The sequence below is a fragment of the Kogia breviceps genome, chromosome 1, assembly GCF_026419965.1.
Source record: "Kogia breviceps isolate mKogBre1 chromosome 1, mKogBre1 haplotype 1, whole genome shotgun sequence".
Taxonomy (NCBI): Eukaryota; Metazoa; Chordata; class Mammalia; order Artiodactyla; family Physeteridae; genus Kogia; species Kogia breviceps.
Genome location: NC_081310.1, coordinates 142,507,290 through 142,529,250, shown reverse-complemented (window position 1 = coordinate 142,529,250; position 21,961 = coordinate 142,507,290). Strand labels below are relative to the sequence as shown.

The 21,961-nt window shown below is 34.6% G+C and overlaps 1 long non-coding RNA gene across 1 annotated transcript in view; it reads left to right on the top strand.

Moving 5' to 3' along the window:
* The window catches only part of LOC136794919 (uncharacterized), a 59,522-nt gene extending 38,566 nt beyond the window's left edge, over nucleotides 1-20,956 (top strand). The window contains exon 3 of the long non-coding RNA XR_010842386.1: nucleotides 20,836-20,956. This is a non-coding gene — a long non-coding RNA (uncharacterized lncRNA). The remainder of the gene's footprint in view (nucleotides 1-20,835) is intronic.
* The last annotated feature ends 1,005 nt before the right edge of the window (nucleotides 20,957-21,961 follow it).

Genomic DNA, 21,961 nt, shown 5'->3' with positions numbered 1-21,961 from the left:
TATGATGAGGAGATAGAGAACAGGTATAAATCTGACACAGATCTTACTCTAGCAAGCAATAGAGTGTGTATTTGTGATAACACTAAGTCAAATGCCTTGCAAACATTCCAAAATTTTATCTTTATCAATGAGCAGCAAATGACTTTAGAATTCAGACGTTTGCTTCCTGCAATGTACCTGAGTCCACAATCTTTTATCCTCCCCAATTTTCATTAACATTGCTAATAAGATCCCTTATAGCTTCTGGTATCAGCATGATTTTTATTAGATATGACTGAATCAAAGAGTATGGAGCTTATAGGTTTTCTACTTTGACATTAAAGATTATAGAGCTTATATGTTTCTATTTTCTCAATAAAGTAAGTAGCAAAATCCCTGGCATAAAGTAGGACTAAGCAAACCCTCCTTCTCTGTCTACAAAAACATACTTCCACCTACCCTTAAGGATCATTTAACCTTTATTAAACCTAAAAGTAATGTTTACCATTTATAAAGGACTTTTTGAAAATGCAATTAATTACCATCACAATCCTATGAAATATGTCTTACTACATTCCCTTCTTTATGGATGAATATATTGGGAGTACAGGAAGTTAAATAATTTTTGAAACATCACATACCTCAGCAAGTATTTGCTAAAGAGACCTTTGTTCAAAATCCCATACTTCTTCCCGCATGTTTTTTTTTTATAATGCCTATAATTTGCTTTAAAACACTTCAACATAGTTAACGTGTGCCAGTTATTTTTAGCTCTAGGGGTGATTAGACAGTACCATGCTATCAGGACTTTAGAGTCCAGAGGTCTTCAACTAGCAGTATGATAAAGGGTCACATTCCAGAGATAGCAGAGAAACACATCCTCTGCTATCAAAACCTAATCCACAACTGATACTTTACTAAGCGGACAGTAGATATAAAAATGGGTTTTTACTGATGAAATTAATGTTATTATCATCATTTATTTTTATTTTTTATTTTTTAACATGTTTATTGGAGTATAATTGCTTTACAACGATGTGTTAGTTTCCGCTTTATAACAAAGTAAATCAGTTATACATATACATATATCCCCATATCTCCTCCCTCTTGCATCTCCCTCCCACCCTCCGTATCCCACCCCTGTACGTGGTCACAAAGCACCGAGCTGGATCTCCCTGTGCTATGGGGCTGCTTCCCACTAGCTATCTATTTTACATTTGGTAGTATATATAAGTCCATGCCACTCTCTCACTTCCTCCCAGCTTACCCTTCCCCCTCCCCGTGTCCTCAAGTTCGTTCTCTATGTCTGCGTCTTTATTCCTGTCTTGCCCCTAGGTTCTTCATAACTTTTTTTTTTTTTTTAGATTCCATATATATGTGTTAGCATATATTTGTTTTTCTCTTTCTGACTTACTTCACTCTGTATGACAGACTCTAGGTCCATCCACCTCACTACAAATAACTCAATTTCGTTTCTTCTTATGGCTGAGTAATATCCCATTGTATCCATCATCTATTTTTAAAAGGAGACTTGTTTGAAAAATTGAAAACTTTCAAGATATGTGGTTTGGCTAAACCATCTTTGCTTGTTATTTGCTCGTCTCAGAGACAATATCCATGCTTTTGATCCCCTAATTGGTCATGTGTCCAGTTATTGGTTTTGGAAGAATGCCTGGATTGCATGATGCCAATTCGATGGATTCCCTGTCTCAGGAATTTTGCTGTGTCTGCATCAAAACCACTTAGTGATGGACTCACCTCCAGGACATAGAACTGTGGATTCTTAAAGTGTAGAAAACACATTGTATGAACCCCTTCTGTACTAGCTTTCCTAATAAATAGTAATCTAATAAATGTCCATGTAGGGGACAGAACTGAGGACTAATTCATGACTTGCTTTCTTTATAACCCGGCAGCTATGTTATGGGGAGTAAGAAACACCAGCCAGCCCTGACTTTACCGGCAGTTCCTTTTATCTATGACCAAATTGGTATAAGTCAGTTCTCAATCACACTACATATCTTCTCATCAACACCATGCAGCAGCCTTTCTTGAATGCTGGTCTTTGTAACCCAAGATTACCCATGTGTTAATATTGAGGACAGTGACATTGTGACTAGAGCATGATTCTTTTCAAGGCCTTGAAATGCTTTGAACATACATCTGAGCTCTGTAAATAGTTGTATAAGCTAGAAATTAACTCCTTGAGAATGTTTCTTCAGATGCTTTAGAGTCCCCTGATTCTTTCTTTAAAGAAATGAGAGATTCTACTGCTATTTTAAAAATTAATGTTCTTTATATGCAGCAAGCACACAGACAAAATATTGATACTTAGTAATAAAAAAACCTCTTAGCAATTATACAAAGCCCATCTTTAGACAGCTTTACAAATATCAGCTAATTAAATTTTACTAAACATAATTTATTTATAAGATAGTAAACATATGGTGGAAATAAGAAAAACAAAGCATAGTCATAGAAAATTACACCCAAATCAAATGATAATTGATTGAAATTACTTTTTCTCCTTATAGGGTATGTGCCCCCACCATCTTCAATTTTTTTTTTATTAATTCATGAAAGTTGGATAAATTTATCCTGAATTTCACATTTTTACTATGCCTTACATATTGCCTTCAATTATCATAACCGTCATTTCAAGGGAAGAGACTACTTTAACTGTTATAGTAAGATACAATTTTGAATAAAAAATCAAGTTGCATTGTTATTGAAATCAGGCATAAAAAGAAATTTTTCTTTGGTTTTCCACCTTAGATGCTTTGATGCTCTGATTACCACCAATTTTTGTCTTTCCTGTTATGCTTTCCAAACTGGTACTATTATTGTGATGGTGAATCTTTGTTGATGGCAGAAATACTCAATTTTGCAGCACCAATCAAATTTTTTATACAACTTCACAACTTCTCTCTCCCAGTTTACTTCTCTCTCTTTCTGGTCATCCTTACCACAGTGTCAGTAATCTGTAGAACAGTGAGGTTTGGCTTTCAGGGTAGAGATAAAAGACTTATTAAGCTTACAGTTTAGGAGGATTTGAAAGAGTTCTTTCGTTGACCATTCAGAGCACCACCAGCTCAGGCTCTCTTCTGATCACTGCCAGCTCACAATGTTAGAAAATGTTTTTCATCCCATAATTTGTGAGCCGATTGCTAGTTGGGGAATTTCAACTTGTCTCTAGTAAGCTAACAAAAAAAAAATCATAATGTATTAAAGGGAGTCCCACACCTTCAGAGAAAGGACAACCAAAAGGTCAGATGGCTGACAAAATATAGCTGCTGGAGGAGGAAAACATCAAGTTGAATAGAAAAGTAATACAAACACAAGACTATTCAGATTAAATACAGAAATTACTTTTTGGAAATAAAAATTTCACCAATAAAACATTATTTCCAACTAAACGATTTGATAAGTAAAGTGAAGAAATTGTTACCATTGTTGAGACCTGAATTAGTATCCAAAAGATCAAATAGAAGAAGGAAAGAAAAGTTCAGAGCAAATATTTTAAAGTGCAGATATGGATGGAAAAGAGGTTCTGAGGATAGATCCAGGATATAACAAGCCAATAATAGAACTTCCAGAAAAAGTGAAAGGAACAGATGTAGAGGTTACACTAATTTAACAACCATTTAACACAAATATTCCTGGGCTAAAGAAAGACCAGATTTTATCATTTTAAAAGATGCACTGAGTTGCTGGTACGAGTGATTAAAAAAAAAGGGGGCATGTACCTAGGCATTAAAATTTCTACATTTAAAGATAAAGAAAATAAAATCTCTTAACATTTCAAACAGAAAGATCAAACTGCCTGCAAAAGTAAAATAAGCTAGAAGATGGTGGAATAATACATACATAAATAAATAAATGAGTCAGAAACAAAAATTAAAACATTAGAAACCTATATCTGACCAAGGTATTAATACGTAAGACCAAAATAGATAGATAGATAGATAGATAGATAGATAGATAGATAGATACAGATACTCAAGAATTCAGAATATGTGTTCCCTTACATAGGGTAATATATAATTTATCATTCCAATTGAGAGTGAAAAGTGCCACTATTAATAATTATTCTACAATAACAGGCATAAACTAGGACTTGCTAGGAAAACTGGAAGGGAATATAATTTATCATCCTAACTGAAAGTGAAAAATGGCATTATCAATACTTCCACCAAAACAAGTAGGACTTCCTAGGAAAGTAGGGATGGATTGTCACTACCCATATACCACATTTGAGAAACATTCTGAAGAACTTGATCCATTAAAAAAAAAAAAAAGAATCAGGAGATAAAGCTTAGAACTCAGGATGGGAAAAATGAATCAGGAGGAAACAAGTGGTGAGCAATAAAACTAACAGTTAAATTTAAATAAATAGTGACAGATCTTTTGAGAATGAATGTTATGTTTGTTTAACATTGTAAGAATGCAATATTAAATGAAGTTCCTGAAATATAGGAAGCATATTCAAGATAAATTCTAATAAAAGTACAGAAATAAGAGAAATAATATGTCAAAAAGAGTTGGAGTAAGAATAGGAAAAAGAGGGGAAGTAAAGTATTTTTATCACTTATCTGTAGGGGGAGAGAGTATGAGACTATAGTAGAAGTAGTCTTATACTCTTAGTTTTAAGTGAAGAGAGTAGAAGTAGTGCAGTCGAATGCCCAGAATTAGCCAAACTTGGGGTTAAGGGCACAGTTCTTAAGTCAAGTCTTCCAAGTCTGTATGGTTTCTGACACCAGCCAAGTCATAAGTTTAGGCTTCTCAAGGGCCATACTCTCTTCAGACCAGCTTGATAAAAATTTGGGGGTCTCTACAGAATTCCTCGGAATCAGTAATTTGCCAAAACTCACAGAATTGAGGAAAGCATTATCCTTATAACTGCAGTTTTATTGTAGCAAAAGGATACAAATCAGAACCAATCAAAGGAAGAGATATATAGGGCAGAATGGGGGGCTGAGAGGATTCCAAACATGAAGATTCCACATTCTCAGGGATGTGTTACCCTCCTAGCATTGATGTGTAACAGTATATGCATCCCAGGAAACTCATCTGAGTTTGGTATCTAGAGTTTTTACTGAGGCTTTATCATGTTGGCATGATTGATTGCATTACTGCCCACTTGATTGAATTCAATCTCCATTACCACTACTACTGTTCCCTGGAGGTCAGGCTGATCACATGTTACTCAAAGTCCCAAGCCTCTAGTCAATCACATGGTTGGTCTTTCTGACATGACCAGCCCCTCTCCTTGTTAGTATAAATTACCTAGTGTCCCACCATGAATCATCTCATTAGCATAAATGATCAAGGGTTGTCAGAGGGGCCAACCATGAATAACAAAGTAACTTCTATTACTTGAGAAATCAGCAGGGTCTAGATGTTACCCCAAAGGAACCGGGGAAAAGGCCCACACCTCTCTTTGGGCTGAAACCAAAGTTTTTATTATACAGAATCGTTTTTGTGGAGGAATTATTTGGTAACATTTTCAGTTTATATTATAGAGGTTATGTACCTGAAAAAGAAATAGAAATATATAGCACAACTTATAAATTGTACAGGGAGAAAAAAATGAATGAAATTGCTGAGCTAATGCACCAAAAATAAATTTAAAAGATGAACTATTGGTAGATGGATAAAAATGGAAGTGATGTTTACAACTCGCAAATAATTCCCTTGAAAGGGAAGGTCGTGTCCACTCATTTATTCCTTTCTCCATCCAATTAGCTGGAATGTGGATGTGATAGAAGATAGAGAGCTATTTTAGAATACAACATGGAATCTGTGGATTGAGAAGATAGAAGCCCTGGACTTAATAGCATTTAGCCACAAATTCAACTGTGGATCACCTATCTTGATATTTGTCAGATGGGAATAACTGTGTATTATCTATTACCCATATCCTATCTAGTACAGCTTGGAAAAGGGGTGCTAAGAAATTGCTATAAGTAGATAACCATTATGGCAATAATAATATCAGATAAGATGGCATTTAATATTAAAAGCACAAAAATGGCTAAAATAAGTCATTGTGTAATAATGAGACCCAATATGATGACATAATAGTCATAAATGTGTATACTCCAAACAATACAGCACCTAATTACATAGGCATAACTGTTAAAAAACATAAGAATAAAGTGAAAAAAAGACAGAATTGTGAATTTATAACAGACTTCAAAATACCACTCCAAAATTAAAATGATTCAGTAGACAAAATCTCTAAAAATAAAGACTATGAAGACTTTAATGATGTGATCAATAAGCTTGATTTAATAAACATAAAATATTATAATCATTTAATAAAGAATATCTAGAATTTTATTTAGTAGGTGTCTACATAAAAATGTCATAAGATTTGTTAAAAGTCAGGATTTTTTTACGGGTGGATTTTCTGATTATGAGCCAATCAAATTAGAACTAAAAATATTAGCAACTTGAAAGACACTAATAAATAACTTAGATTAACAAGGAAAAATCAGAAGTGAAATTAAAACTATCTATAAAACAAGGAACAGGAGAACATCTTATATAGAAACAGGATACAGAAAGAGCAATTCACATGGAAAAATGTATAGCCTTGAGTGACTACATTTTCAAGAAATGATGAAAAATAAAGGAACTTGGTACATTCTAGGGAATTAGACATGCAAAGCAAACAAAAATAAGGAGATGAAACTAAGAGGCAAAATTTTCACATTAATATAATGGAAAAGATAGAGAAAAGGATTTTTTAAAAAACTAAAAACTGGTACTACGGGAAAAATAATTACTTTGATTAACTTATAAATATACTATGAGCTTGGAAACTTAGAAGAAATCCTATATTAACACGGATCAACCGTGGTTGTTTCCACAGCAGAATGTTTTCAATTCTATTTAAATTTCTCCAGGTTTTCACTGTGGTAACTAATTTTTAAAAAATTAACAATAGGCAAAAACCATCTAAAAGCTGAATTCAAACTGTATGTCACCAGTTTGCAACTTGTTGTATATAAGATTCCTTAAGGTTGCAGTCCCAATTTTTAACATATATATCAAGTATGTTAGGTAAAATATCACAACATTGTCATATAAAAATAATCAGCCTCTCTTTGAGCCTAACATTTTTATTCTCAGTATACTTCTGTTAATATTACTTGGAACTCAGTATTCCATTTTTAATTTCAAGGAGAGTGACATTGCATTGACTTCAAGAGTGAGAGAAATGAAATAAAATAAAATTTCTTCTTAAAAAAGATGATAGTTTCATAAAGATGAAAGGGATAAACAAGGAAAAGTTTACTTAGTGACTGTCAGTTCTAAACCCCCAAATTATACTTTTCAACCACTTTGTGGGATTTGCAAGTCACGGTCTTGCAAATGTACATGTACATGTCATGAGATGTTCAATAGTTTGATTGAACTATTCTTTCCCCCTTTAACCAACAGTTATTACAGAAACCCAGAAATCAATATTCTGGTTTATTTCAGCCAGGTAGGATGGAGTTAGGGTTTACTTCACATGGCTTTCAAGCCAACGACACTCATCTTTCTCATGAATTCCAGGTGAAATTCAAAATTGCCAAGGATTACACCATAGCAGATTATTTGGGATATGGATTAGTCACACAAATCTTCTTGAATCAGTTCCATAAAGATGATAAATGGCTAAAACCATGGTGCTGAAAGGAAGAAAAGGACAAGGTACAATCTACAAACAAAAATGCAGGCCATTTAGCTTTATGTGTAACTGTGTCCAAGTGCTTTGCCAGAGGAGAGGAAGGGCTTGGAAGGTAAATAATGAGTCCAGAGATTTAAGCTCCATCTGTTCAGACAGGCTGAAGCTCACTGGGATGACAGTGTTTATCCTGGGCATTGATAGATGTCATCTCAATTGGCTCTTGACATGAGAGATAGTTGAGGATGTCTGAATTAGAAATTGATCCCAGGATCCTGAACGTGAGCCAAGAGCAGTGTTCATGAAAACACTGTAGTAAAAGAAAGCTGGTGTTCTCTTCCCCCGTCCACTCCCTCTCAAAAAGAAAAGAAGAAAAAGAAAAAGATAAACAATAAGAAGAAAGTGTAGAATGCTACCCAAGTCTAGAAAATGTCAAAATAGCAGCTTCCTATGTGTAATTAATAATTATTTGCATATATTTGACACAAGTGTTCCTTTCCATCACACTTATTTTATTTTTATTGTTCTTAAATGTTAGTTTTCTCTTACATTATGACAAGGAATTTATACTGAATATTGCCAATATCTGTTGATAATTTATTTTATTAATCATTTAATTTATTGTTTTGTTTTTAATAATGTGACAGACAACATAATATTCCATTATTATTTTAGTTTATATTTTTTTCATTACTTGTGAGATCAAGTAATGTTTAATATACTTCCATACATTAGTGAATCAGTTACTTACTCTGATATTTGTTGGTCCAGGTTTTATTTTGTATATATCTTAGCATATCAGGCATTTCAATCAGACCTATCCAGTCTCTGCCACCTGTAAATTTTATGGCCTTTGACAGTTTTCTTAATTCCTCTTATTTCAATTAGTTGGCCAGTTAAATGGGAATAATATTGGTATGGTATTATTTACCTCTTGATTCATAAAGTTACATATAGTTTAACCAAAACAGGCACTTGAGCCATCTGTTTCCCTTATTTTCCATAATCAATACCTAACTAGCCTTTGTTGGTTTAACCTCTAATATTCTTTAGTCATATTTCAGTGAATCTAAAATCCCATCAATTGTAACATACACCATTACTTTAAGCACCCATAACAGAAAAAATGCTGCCAATGCATGCATTGACACATTGCTTGACTTAAGAGTTCTAGAGCACCAGGTTTTTTCACACAGTATTGTCATCACGAAATTTGGCTATATACCATTTCTAAGAGAATTGCTCTGTTATCTTTTGGATTTTGCAAATTTCCATGCACTTACACAGGCCATGGCAATTGGATAATTAATATAGCACAGAGACTATAAGAAGTATCCTGATTTCAGAGACGTTAAACTTTTTTCAAGTGTGTCTTAGAATTTCAAAAGACAGTATTTCTCATTATCTCCACTGCCATCAAAATAGTCTAAGCTGTAATCATTTCTTAGATAATTGCAATAGTTATTGAAGTAGTCCATTTGCATTCACCCTGCCCACCTTCTTCTATCCAATCCTATCTCCACCTAGTAGCTAGACAGTTTGAAAATCTGATAATGTCACTTGTGCTGGGTCTTCTTCCTCTGGCTCCCTTCAATGGCTTCCTGTTTTACTTAGAATAAAGACAAAACTTCTCTATCGACCACATTTTGCATGGTCTGGTCCCCATCTCTTCTCCAGCCTCATCCTTCTCTGCTTTTCTTCACTCTGCATTCCGGAGGGCAGAGCACCTCTGCTCCCTTCCTCATCTTTGCACTTATGTGCTCTTCCCTCTGACTAAATGCTCTTCTTCCCTTTAATTAAGTAATCTTTGTCCTTCAGAGCTCAACTCAAATTATTTCCTCAGAGAAGCATTCTTTGAGCTCTTCAGTCAGGTTTAATTACTGATTAAGTTAATCTATACAGCAGTTAACACAGTTGCAATGTTACAATTATTTTTGTGATTATTTGTTTAGAATATAAGCCCTATAAGGACAGGGACCATGATGACTTTTGTTCCTCACTATATTGCCACCAACTATCACAAGGTCTACTAAAGAACAGATGGTCACCATGTATTTATTGAATTCATGAAAAAATAAAGAGTTCTTATTAGGGCTGAGTGTGATAATGCAGATTATAATAGTGCAGTATAGACTCTCATAGTGAGCATTTTATAAATCTTAGCTCTTATTATTGTAGTCGTTGACTCTCATCCTTCATAGGGCATCTCTGGCTTCTCATCTACTTTTAAAGAGTTAACATGCTCTATATATCTTCACTAATTTCAATGTGTTTGCAGTGCAATAGACCCAAATGATCTCTCTTAGTTGTAAAACAATTGTACCTGCCCTGCCACATTTGTTTTCTTGTCATCAATTATACTGAAAACTACTGAGTTGAGAGCAAATCAAGTTAGCACTGTCTATTAAAAGCCCAGGGTTTGCATCTCTAGGAGGATGAGAAACAGAGGGCCAAATGTGCCTCCATTTGGGAAGCACAAGTCTGTAATCATGGTTTATCTGTTTTTGTTTTGCTTTGTTTTGTTTTTTTCTTAGTAAAAACTGAGGAGGATAACAGGTTTGCTAAATAGATTGTTTAATAATGCTACTTAAGGAATGCCAGAGTTTCATTTAAATCGTTTCTCTCCCCCAAAATATATGTATTTCTTTGCTCAAAGGCCAACTCTACTTTTGCATTACTTTAAAATTCCTTCTGTACAAATACCATGAGTATAGAAAAGGTACCTGTAAAAATGTCCCACTCGACACTATCATTTTTGTGCATTTGCCTTTGGTTTATTTGGAGTCTTTGATGGCTACTTCTTGATCATCACACATTTATTGGCCATGCATTGTGGGTCAGGAACAAGATTAGGTATTGCAAGGGACACAGAGGAAGAATAGAGGCATACACCATAAACGCTCCAAGTTCCTTCTTTTTTCTTTGTTAACATCTCCCAATACTGGAAAGCCATTTTTCTTTAAGAATGGGCAGAAAAGATTTACTGTTTCAGTTAAGAGCTAGCTAAGCAAAATCAAGTTTTCAAGCAACCTAAGTCTCTAATTCTTCATCTGTAATAATATTGTAGATATCTGTGGTAGATTGCATCATTGTCACCAAATGTTTATCTTCTTTGTATACATGTCTTTTGCCATATGCCTCTGCAGTTTCTTCCACTAAGTCCAAATATGTTCCCGAACTCCATTGTTGTTGGATTTGCCCATGTAACTTACTTTGGCTGAAGGAATTTTATAAGGTCTGATGAGAAAAAAGACTTGACATTTGCTTGTGTTGGGTTGGGTGGGGTTGGGTGGAGGTTCCTCTCTTGTGCTTCTGTCATAGTCATGAGAAACATATACCCAAGTTAGCGGAATGGTCCAAAGATAATGAAAGGCATGTAGAGCATATCTGGATGATCCATGGCTTGCAGCCAATTCTAGCTGAGCCTGAACTAGATAAGCTGGCTCCCAGTCTGTCTCAAAAATCCATGAGCGAGAAAAAATGCTTATTGATTTTGCCACTCATTTTTGGTATGGTTTGCTATATACCAATAGCTGACTAAGACATACCTTATCATATTTTTTAGATAATTAAGAAAGACATGATATATAAGGTACCCAATATAGTAGGATGCTGAATAAACTGTACAGAATAGGTAATGAAGGAAAAGTTCATAATCCAGTAAGAACAAAGAGTACTGGCAAAGTGTTTTTAGAGCTCTGAAATCAATAGAGAAGCATATGACATTCTTCTCTACCAACTCTGTGTCCTTGAAGAAGGTACTGAACTTCTGTAAGTCTTGGTTTCTTCACCCATAAATTGAGGAAGATAATGGCAAGTAACTCAAAGTGTTCTTCTTTTATTGAAGTGTAGTTAACTTACAATGTTGTGTTAGTTTCTGGTGTACAACAAAGTGATTCAGTTATACATGTATATATGTCTATATATATATATAATATATCCTTTTCCTTATTCTTTTCCATTTTAGTTTATTATAAAATATTGAATATAGTTCCCTGTGTTATACAGTAGGACATTATTATTTATCTGTTTTATATATAGTAGTTTGTATATGCTAATCCCTAACTCCTAATTTATCCCTTCCCTACCCCTTCCCCCTTTGGTAACCATAATTTTGTTTTCTATGTCTGTGAGTCTGTTTCCTCATAGTGTTTTAAAGATTCAGTGAGGATATGCTTTTGAAGGGCTTTGCAAAAATGTGATTCATTGTAAGCTTTCAATAAATGTTAACAATTGTTATTACTATTATATTATTATCATTATAAGTATTTATTCATTATTATAATTGCTATTTTAATAGGTTCTTTAGGGGCAGAAAGAGTATTCAATTTCAGAAATATTGGCCAATTACATTTTCTTTTCATTAACCTACTTCAAAAAGGTTACCAAATCCAGAATTAACAACCTTTTTTAAAAAAATAAATACAATTTACCTATTGTTCAGTTTGTTTACTTTGATAAAGATTTCAAAACTCACAATATATGTAACCCCTAGTAGTTTGACTTCCGCTATCCTCTTCAACTTCAAGTTTCTTTGCACTATGTCTGGTTGGTTAGTGGGACAAAATCATGAATGATACTATTAGGATCATTCTATTCTGTCATCTAAATCTGGTAATCCCTCCTGTCTGGAAATCCTATTGATATGTCATGGCTTTTTGATAAAGAGCTATACTAAAATGAATATTTTTCTTCATAGCAAAGATCATTTCTAAATATTATAGCATATATTTATTTATTTTTAAATTTTATTTTTTTACTTATTTGTTAACATTTTGAAACATTTACTTTCATGTATGTGTGTATACACACATTTACACACAAATATACAAACATATATGTGTACATATACACATAAGATTTTTTTTGCCAAACATTTTAAAGTTGCAAACATTGCAATATATCACCCCTAAATTCTTCATCCTTTCACCCCTAAATTCTTCACCTTATCCTAAGAATAAGGAAATTTCCTACACAATCCCAATAGCCATTATCACATCAAAGTAAATGAACATGAATTAAATACTATCATTTATTGTTAATGTTTTTCTCTCTCACTAGTAAGTAAGGTCTCTGAAGGAATGGATCTTGTCTTCCTCACTGCTACATCTCCAAAACCTAGAACAGTGCCTGACACATAGGGCTCACTCAGCAAATACTTGCTGAATGAATAAATGAACTTACACTAATAAAAATGGTTAGAATTTCAAACATTTTTACATGAATTATTTCCTCTAGTTCTCATAGCAGCCCTAAAATATAAGTACTATTAATCCCATTCTACAGATAAGAAAGCTGAATTTTCCAGTTTTTTGCCTAATATTACACAGCTTTTTGAAATGAAACCAAGCTGACCCCAAAACCCAAATCTTAATGACTACCCACTAGTTGCATTATTGATGCACCCATCATTTTAATGTTATTTAAGCTACCTTTTGGAGAAGTTACCTGGATTAGACCCATTTGCAAAGAACCAAAATAGAAAATTTAAAAAGACATTCGTGTACATAGAGAAAATCTCCCAAATGTAATTTCTCGTTCAAAAAGATTTTTACTGCAGATGAGTTTTTTAAAAATAGGAAAAATATTTCATGAATCATTCATCTTCAGTGGATGGTTTTCTTCTACATTCAGGTGAAGTCTTCCTTTCTTGTTTTCATACATTTATCTTTTGGGATCATTGAATCATAGCTGTTAGAGATGAACACATCTTCAAGAGTCTGGTTCATTTAGAATCATGTATTTTTTTGTTTTGTTTTGTCTTCTTTTCTCTTGAGATCTCTCTGTTTGGAAGGGAAATTGGTTTTCCCTGGATCAATGAACCAGCCGCATGGCTTTTACTTGTCTGGGCAGCATCACCTAGAATTTAAAGGCTGTGACTCCAAAATATGATTTATTCAATGAAAGTAAAGTAGTGAAGTAACCAAGTAGCCACTGATTTATTTCAGACTAGAAATGTAAACCCCCAAAATACAAATTTCCCAAGGGAAGTTACATGTCTTTTTTGGTTCCTTAATCAGATCACACAACAGTCCGGACACACTTAAAATGAATTGAACTGAATGAATACTGACTAGCAGCTGAAGACAAATTACTGAACCATTTTGTTCAAGGCATATGAATATATATCTTAGACATTTTGCTGAAACCAACATAAGGGCAGTGGAGTGTGTTGAATTAATTTCGAGAAGTAATTTTTCATTGTCTAATTGACCTGTTATGGAAATGCAACCTGCACCACGAAAAGGGTGATTCTAGCTTAGATTCTAGCTCTAGAATACTGGAGATTCTAATTCTTTGGCATACTGGTTAGCAAAGTAGCTCTACAGCTAATCAAATAGATTTCCCGGTGGAACTGAACTTTTCATCTGAGGGACAGTGTGCATTTTGCCTGTCTCCCAGAGCTGAAGGCTTAATGCTCAAAAAAGGGAGTATACCTTTCCCCAGAGGATTCAGTATCTGAATTGGTTACTGTAGTCTTTTATTCATTAGAACTCATTAGTTTCAATGAAATAAACCCATTTGAACTAGCTGAAGCAAAACAAGAGAATTTATGAGATTCTAGGGATAGTTCCCAGAAACTGAGAGCATGCAGTCCAGTGGACCTCCAGAGTTACTTAGGTTGTAATATGGCTCCTGTTATAAACTGGTCAAGACAAGAGTCCATTGCTGAACTTCCTGAGCTCTATCAATTCTCTCCACTTGCCGCTATGCACAGCAGTTCCTAGCTTCAATGCTGCAATTATTTTTCTAACAATCTAACACCTTTGTTTTCCCTCAGTGCAAAGTGTTTGAAGCTTCCTTGAAAGAGAAATGACAAAGGAAGCTCACCTCTCCTAGTTAATATGAATCTTTCTTCTGTTTCCTATAAGCTCCAGAAAGCAGGATATTTGCCCTCTTCAAATTATGGACAATTACACTTGCAAATAATTGAACTAGTTAACCCTCTCATTACTGTCTCTCAGTCTGGGAGGGGAGAACAGTTTCAGCCTCAGAGAAGGTTTCCTCGGAGCAGAAAAGAACTTCAGCAAAGAAGGCTTATGACATGACCAGGTCCCAGAAGCCATTAGGTGCCTGTCACATAGAATGACTTGTTACTTGCTCTACCTATAGTTATTCCAGACTGACATTTTATGTATGTTGAGGAGGATTAAGAAAAAATAAATATGCTAGGAATTCACATCTTGGGAAAGAATGATATATATAAACAAACAATTCATGCCAATAAAACCAAAAAAGCTATTGAGAAATTTGTGACATTGAAGTAATATTCATGCTTACAATCAATAGCATTTGTTGTCCCTTCAACATGAAGCTGTTGAAAGATAAATATCAGTGCCTCTTATTACTGCCCTGACCGGAAATATTTATTGTTTAGATTAGTGGATAATTGAAAATAACTTAAATATACTTATGTGTCCAATTCCAATCACAGTCTCAGAGGTAGATAGTACCTGGTAAAAGGATCTTCAAATTTCATCTGCAAGAACAAATAATACCAGATATAGGCTAAAGATTTGAATTCACTAAGGTATTTTAGCTCCATTTTTAATATTTTAAATAGAAGGAGCATAGCTTTGGAGTTGAGCACGCAAAAGTTTGAATCTTTGCCATATTTTAGTTGGATGGCATTTGACATAGTTTATAAATCTCTGAACTTCATTTGTGAAGTGGGAGAAATAATAACCACTTCATAGAATTATTATGAGGAACAAACGGAGTACTGCATGTGTATCAGTGAGTAGAGTGACACACACCAGACAGACAGCAGAGAGACTCAGTAAATAGTAGCTGTTATTAGTGATACTATTATATTAGAAAATAACAGCCCTATACTATAATTAAGTAATAGTTGTGCTTTATAGCATGTAGAGTCCTAGAGGAACTGAAAACCCTGATTTCCAAAAACGTCAATACATTTACTTATTTTTCTTACCTACATTATACACAAAATAATTTCAAAATTATAACACCTGTATTATTATCAGGAACAATATCATTAAATAGAAAACCCAGGAGAGCAAGACATCAAATATATAAATACCAAAAAAAAGATTTAGAGTTTGAAAATACACACATAAAAAGTAATTCATTTCAACCAACATTAAGTCAGAAAATGTAATTGAAGAATTTTTATATGCCCGCACTTGCACACGTGCACACACACACACACACACACACACACCTATGAATAATTTCAACCAAGAACTTTGCAGAACTCTCTGTACAGACCAGGGTTTCTCGGTATTGGCATGATTGATATTTTGGACTGGATAATTATTTGTTTTAGTGGTCTTCCCTGTTGTAAGATGTTTAGCAGCATCCTTAGCCTTTATTCACTAGATTTTAACTAGATTCCAATAGCACCTCCTTTCCTACCCTGCCCGCAAAGTCATGACAGTCAAAATTGTCTCCAGACATTGCTAGATGCCCTGGGAAGCAAAACTGCTGGCAGTTGAGAATCACTGGTATAGACTATATCATGAAAGAACACTCAAATGGAGAGAATGATCGATTTCTTTCATGTTAGGCTCAGTACTATACAAATGTCAATACTCTTTGGTTTTGAAAAGCTTTATAAAATATTTTTAAGGAAAATAACAACCAAGAAGAATAAACAAACTATGTGGATATATAATTCACAAGGAAAGAGGTAATATTTATTGGCTAGTAAATATATAAATGAATTTCCTAACTCATTAATAAGGAAACTAAAAACATAATTAAATAACTAGATAATATATTATTTAAATCATCAATGTTAGTAAATATGCTTTGAAATAGATTTTCACCTTTCCTGCTGGTGGTAGTGTGTATTGGTGTGAGATTTTTCAGAGGGCAAATTGACAGTAACATCAAAACGTTTTAAAAATATGCATCTTATTTTACACAGTAATTTCTCTCTCACAAATGTATTTATCCTTCACAATTAATTAGATTTAGATATGTTCAAAAATATTTGTAAACAAAGGTTTTTTTGTGATGCGATATTTAAAACAGCAAGAATTAGGAATACAAAAAATGTCCAAGAACAGGAGTTAGATAGAATAATTATGGAATCACCATTGAATACAATATTATTCCTCTATTATTAGATTCCTCTATTATTAATAATATGTAGTTATTACAACAAATACCTTTAATAAAGTGATGTGTGTATACGTATATATAAATGTGAGGGGTTAAGTTTCTCAGGAAGCAGACTCAGCAGTCTCAGAGATGGAATTTGGCATGTTGGATATTTCTTAAGGAGGGGCCTTGGAAACAACATCTGTAGAACAGAGAAAAAGGAAGCAGTTGTGAACAAAAGAAGGAACCAAGCTATGACTTATACCCAATGATAATCTTTTTTTGATGCTCAGGGAGCTCTGGAGCTAAAATGACAATTGAACGTCCCAAAAGATGGGCCAGGACTTTATACCCATGCATCAATCAGCTATTGGATGTAGGCTTCCAAAGAAAGGTCATGACCTTTCTTTGGAAGGGGATGCTCTTCACACCTGAGGTGGTCCCTGAAGGGGCTGACAGCCCTGTGCTGATGCTAATTCCAGAAGCTGGGAAAACAAGCTTTTATGAAAGGGCCATCTAGATGGCACATCACAGCATCCATCACAGAGCACATGTGTTTCGTCTCTGTGTGAAGAATAAAGCAACATCCTTCTTTCCTGTCCAAGTCCTGAACAACTTGAAAAATAAGATTAAAAGCTCCTCAGAATGAAGGCTAAAATATCACCTTTATTACAAAAAAGCTGCAGTTGAAGAAAGTGGCATGTGGTCTTTGTAACACTCCAAAATTAGACAGAGCTTCCCATTCAGTCTTCAGCAGAGTTGGGCTGGGATAGGCCTCCCACCGGGTACCCACATCACTAAGACTTACCACATGGAGGAGTAGAACAAAAAGTGTGCTCCTTTATAGACTACTGGGTCCCAAGAGAAGGAAAAGAGAAAGGGGCTGGACAACTCATGTGCCAGTTTCCACTTCTAAACCCTCCACTCTGATTTTTCCTCTTGGAGAATAGTGAGAACCAGTGTATAGAGAAACAAAGAAGCAGAGTGCTCCCCTAATTGGCTTCCTCAACAATTTAGAAAATATCAACAATTCTGAAAAATCATTTACCTAGTAAGGATACACATGTGGGGAAAAAGACTGTAGGCAAACGCAGAATACCAAAAATGTTATATCTGGGTTATGCTATTGGGGCAATACAAATGTTCTTTTTAATATATACTTTAAAAATTTTATAAATGTCTTATATTGAACATGTATTTCTTTAATGATCTGGAAAAAATTAACTAAAAAATTAAAGCCAGTTTGTTCACAACAGAACAGGTAGTATACAGATCATAGAGATGGTGAAGTAGGGGAAGATTGAACTACATAAATAGAGAAGAGAAGAAATAATATGGAGACAAGAATAGCAGGTGCAAGAGTTTGGGACATGAGTTGAAAACATGGCAGTCAGGACTCTTTTTACTACTGAATGAAAGACAAGTACACAGAGTTCATCAGTACCAGCTACAGTGACTGGTGGGCTGTGTTAGGAAATGAGCTTCTTTAACTTACCCTTAGAAAGCAAAGTGCTTGATAGCATGGCAGTTACTCTGGCAGTATCCCAGTTCAGATGCCAAAACTTCAAAAATGGCCCTCAGATCCACCAGACAAGTTGCGCCAGAGTTGAGACTCAGAATGCTCTGGACACTTAGTTTATTTTTGTCCCCCTCTCCCACACTAGAATGTAAACATCATTGACAGGACTTGGTTTGCCATATAAACTGCTTTTTTCCCCTGTACCTACAACAGAATTCATAATAGGTTATACAATGGTATTTTTTTAATGCTTGGAAATGAGCTAGATATGACTGTTTATCAACCTGTGAAAAAGAACCCCAACTTAATCTGTAATTCTTAAATTATAACGGTTAAATAACCCCAGTTTTTGGATAGGCTTTGTAAAATAGGATTTTAGGGTAAAGTGCCCACTTTACACCAAAATGTTTCTGTTAACATGCAATATAGTCTAAAAATGGAAGTTTTTGGTAATGAACACATAGGCTAGTTTTTATAGCATTGAAGGAGCCTCGATGAAAGGTTTTACGACTTCAAATTTTTTTTTTTTTTTTTCTCGGTATGCGGGCCTCTCACTGTTGTGGCCTCTCCCGTTGCGGAGCACAGGCTCCGGACGCGCAGGCCTAGCGGCCATGGCTCACGGGCTTAGTTGCTCCGCGGCATGTGGGATCTTACCAGACCAGGGCACGAACACGTGTCCCCTGCATCGGCAGGAGGACTCTCAACCACTGCGCCACCAGGGAAGCCCTGACTTCAAATTTTAAAAAGGGCAAGCATCATTGTCATTTTTTCTATGTGAGTGGTCAGCGCCGAATACTTAAACAAACACATTCACAACTCATAAACATTTAAAACATGTTAACCAGATAACGCAGCTTTCTGCCCATACCCTTGCTGTTAATCATTATGGCCATTGTCTTTTACATTATTGCTAACATTTTATAGTCTTCTTATAGGGGAAGAATTTTATGATTTGCACTACTTTTGGGGGATAATGCAGCTTATGTCCACAGTGACAAGACCAACATAAATCTACCTGATGCTTAGTTGTAGTTTGAGACAGTGGGTTTAAAGAATCTGTACATTTTTAATTTAGAATGCCTCTTCAATACAGTCCCCGTGAAACACAGAAACTATAGAAAAGTGATTTTCTTTGTTGTATACATTGATTCTTATGTGTCTTTTGGTTATAATAATAAATGTATTAAGTGCTTGCTATATATTGGGCACTCATAAGCACTTTTTATATATTTTGTAAATCTTCATTGTGACACTATGAAAAAAAAAAGCCATACTTTCCTCCCTTTTAATAGGTATAGAAACTGAGAGAGAAGGGTTAGTAAGGTAACAAATGGTTTACATACTTCATCATTTATTCACTCATTTAACATTTAACAAGTGTTATTAAATGCCCTTTTATGCTAGGCTTTGTTCTGAGGGTTAGGAATAAAACTGTGGACAAGTGGACAAGTTTCCTGCTCTTGGAATGCTTAAATTCCTTTAAAAGATAGAGGCAATAAATAAAAACAAATATAAAATAAATAATTTCCAATCCTGATATATGCTATGAAAAACAGTACACATAGTTCTAAATATAGTAGATATGGTAATAGAGTGTGACTGTATTTTACTCATTTTATTTTTTATTGAAGTATAGTTAATTCACAATAGTATATTAGTTTTAGGTGTACAGTGTAGTGATTCAATATTTTATAGATTATACTCAATTTAAAGTTATAAAATATTGACTATATTCCCTGTGCTGTGCAATATATCCTTGTAGATTATTTTATACATAATAGTTTGTGCCTCTTAAGCCCCTCCTTACCCCTACCTTGCCCCTCTCCCTACTGGTAACCACTAGTTTATTCTCTATATCTGTGAGTCTGTTTCTCTTTTGTTATATTCATTTCATTTGTTTCATTTCTTGGATTCCACATATAAATAATAACATACAGTATTTGTTTTTCTCTAACTTATTTCAGTAAGTATAGTACCCTCTAGGTCTATCCATGCTTTTGGTCCTTCCATGTTTTTGCAAATGGCGAGGATGTGGAGAAAAGGGAACACTAGTGCACTATTGGTGGGAATGTAAATTGATGCAACCATTATGGAAAACATTACAGAGTTTCCTCAAAACTGAAAATAGAACTAGACTGTGACTTTAGATAGGAGAGTCAAAGAAGGTTTGAATAAGTGAAGTCAAGCTGAAGCTCAATGTGGAGATAGACCAAGCATAAGAAGATCTAGGGAAAGAGAGTTCCAGCCAGAGTGAAGAGTGAGTAGGAATAGAAAGAAGTCCAGCATACTTGGGGAATGGAGCGGGAGAGATAACAAAAAACAGATCAGTCAGGTAAATCCAGGTCCTCTGACTCTGGAACCTGCACTCTAATGTAATGGCTAACATTTAGGAGATTTTCAGCTACAAAGTGTTCACAGCTCATCAATGGACCACGAGAATTCTGACACTTAGGCCAAGGTAGTTGCTACTCCAAAATGTGAAATCTCTGAGAATTTTCCAGTGCTTATGTAAAATGTACATAAATTTTGCATTCTATTCCCAATGCACCTTTGTTTGTTTTAACATGAGAATATACTCTCCTTCTCTTAGAAATTTTGAATTCTGGCAAGATGAGCTATATTTCTTCTGAGACTCTGCATGGAACCCCCATGGAGCACTTCTGAACACACCTGGTGTATACACAATATACCGAGAAACATGATTAACATAGCTCATGGTAAGTACTGGATAAATGCTTAATGAACAGATGAGTGAACACATTCAGCTTGTTCCTCCCCTCTGAGTGCATGGAGGTGTCACAGCATAACCTTAAATATCTTGTCTGGAGGTGGTAAATCCTAATGTTAAGTATACCAATGAGTTGTTTATTAGGTTTGAATTTTGATTCTAGAATTTGCTATCATGCGATCTAGGGCAGATCATTTATTCTCTATGTGACTGAATTTCGTCACCTGTAATAGTTGGGATAATAAAAATACTATGGTACCGTCAAAAGATGAGGATTGGATATGATAATGTATTTAAGGAACTTACTATGATGCCTAGGATATTAGGTCCTGTATAGGAATATGGAATATCCCACTGTTTGCCAGTGACTAAAGAGGAGTTGCTTTCAGGGACATGTGGATGAAAATCTCAACACTGAGAACAGTAAAACTCAGAATATACTAACAGCTGGAAGTGGCATCAGAGAACAGTCTTCAACTGTAGTATCTTGGTACACTAGTGTCTGTTGCTTAGTAGGCTCTTGAATAATTACTGAATAAATACATCAATAAGTGAAGGAATGATCAGTAGGGTGGTAAGCCATATGTAACTAATGAGTAAAATAGTTGATAATATAATTTTTAAATTAATTCATTTTTCTTATAGTTTATAAAGCATTCAATTTTGTCTTGACAAAAGTATTTCATGGCCAAGTACCTTAAAGACATCATGGGTATTATAATTTAAAAATCTCTCAGAAGTCCTGTTATAAAGAATTTATCATCCAAAGGTATGCTGATAAACTGCTCTCTGGAAAATAATCTCCAATTTGTAGTCTTTGCAGATTTCATGTCAATACTCCCACCTTGACCTATTTCAAAGTACCCATGTGACATTACTGAATGCAGAGATGGAAAGAGACAAGTGGATTTAGCTCTTATGAGTTGGTATGAACCAGCTCCAGCAAACTACTGCTTTGTCATATCAGAATTTTCTAAACTTGTATAGT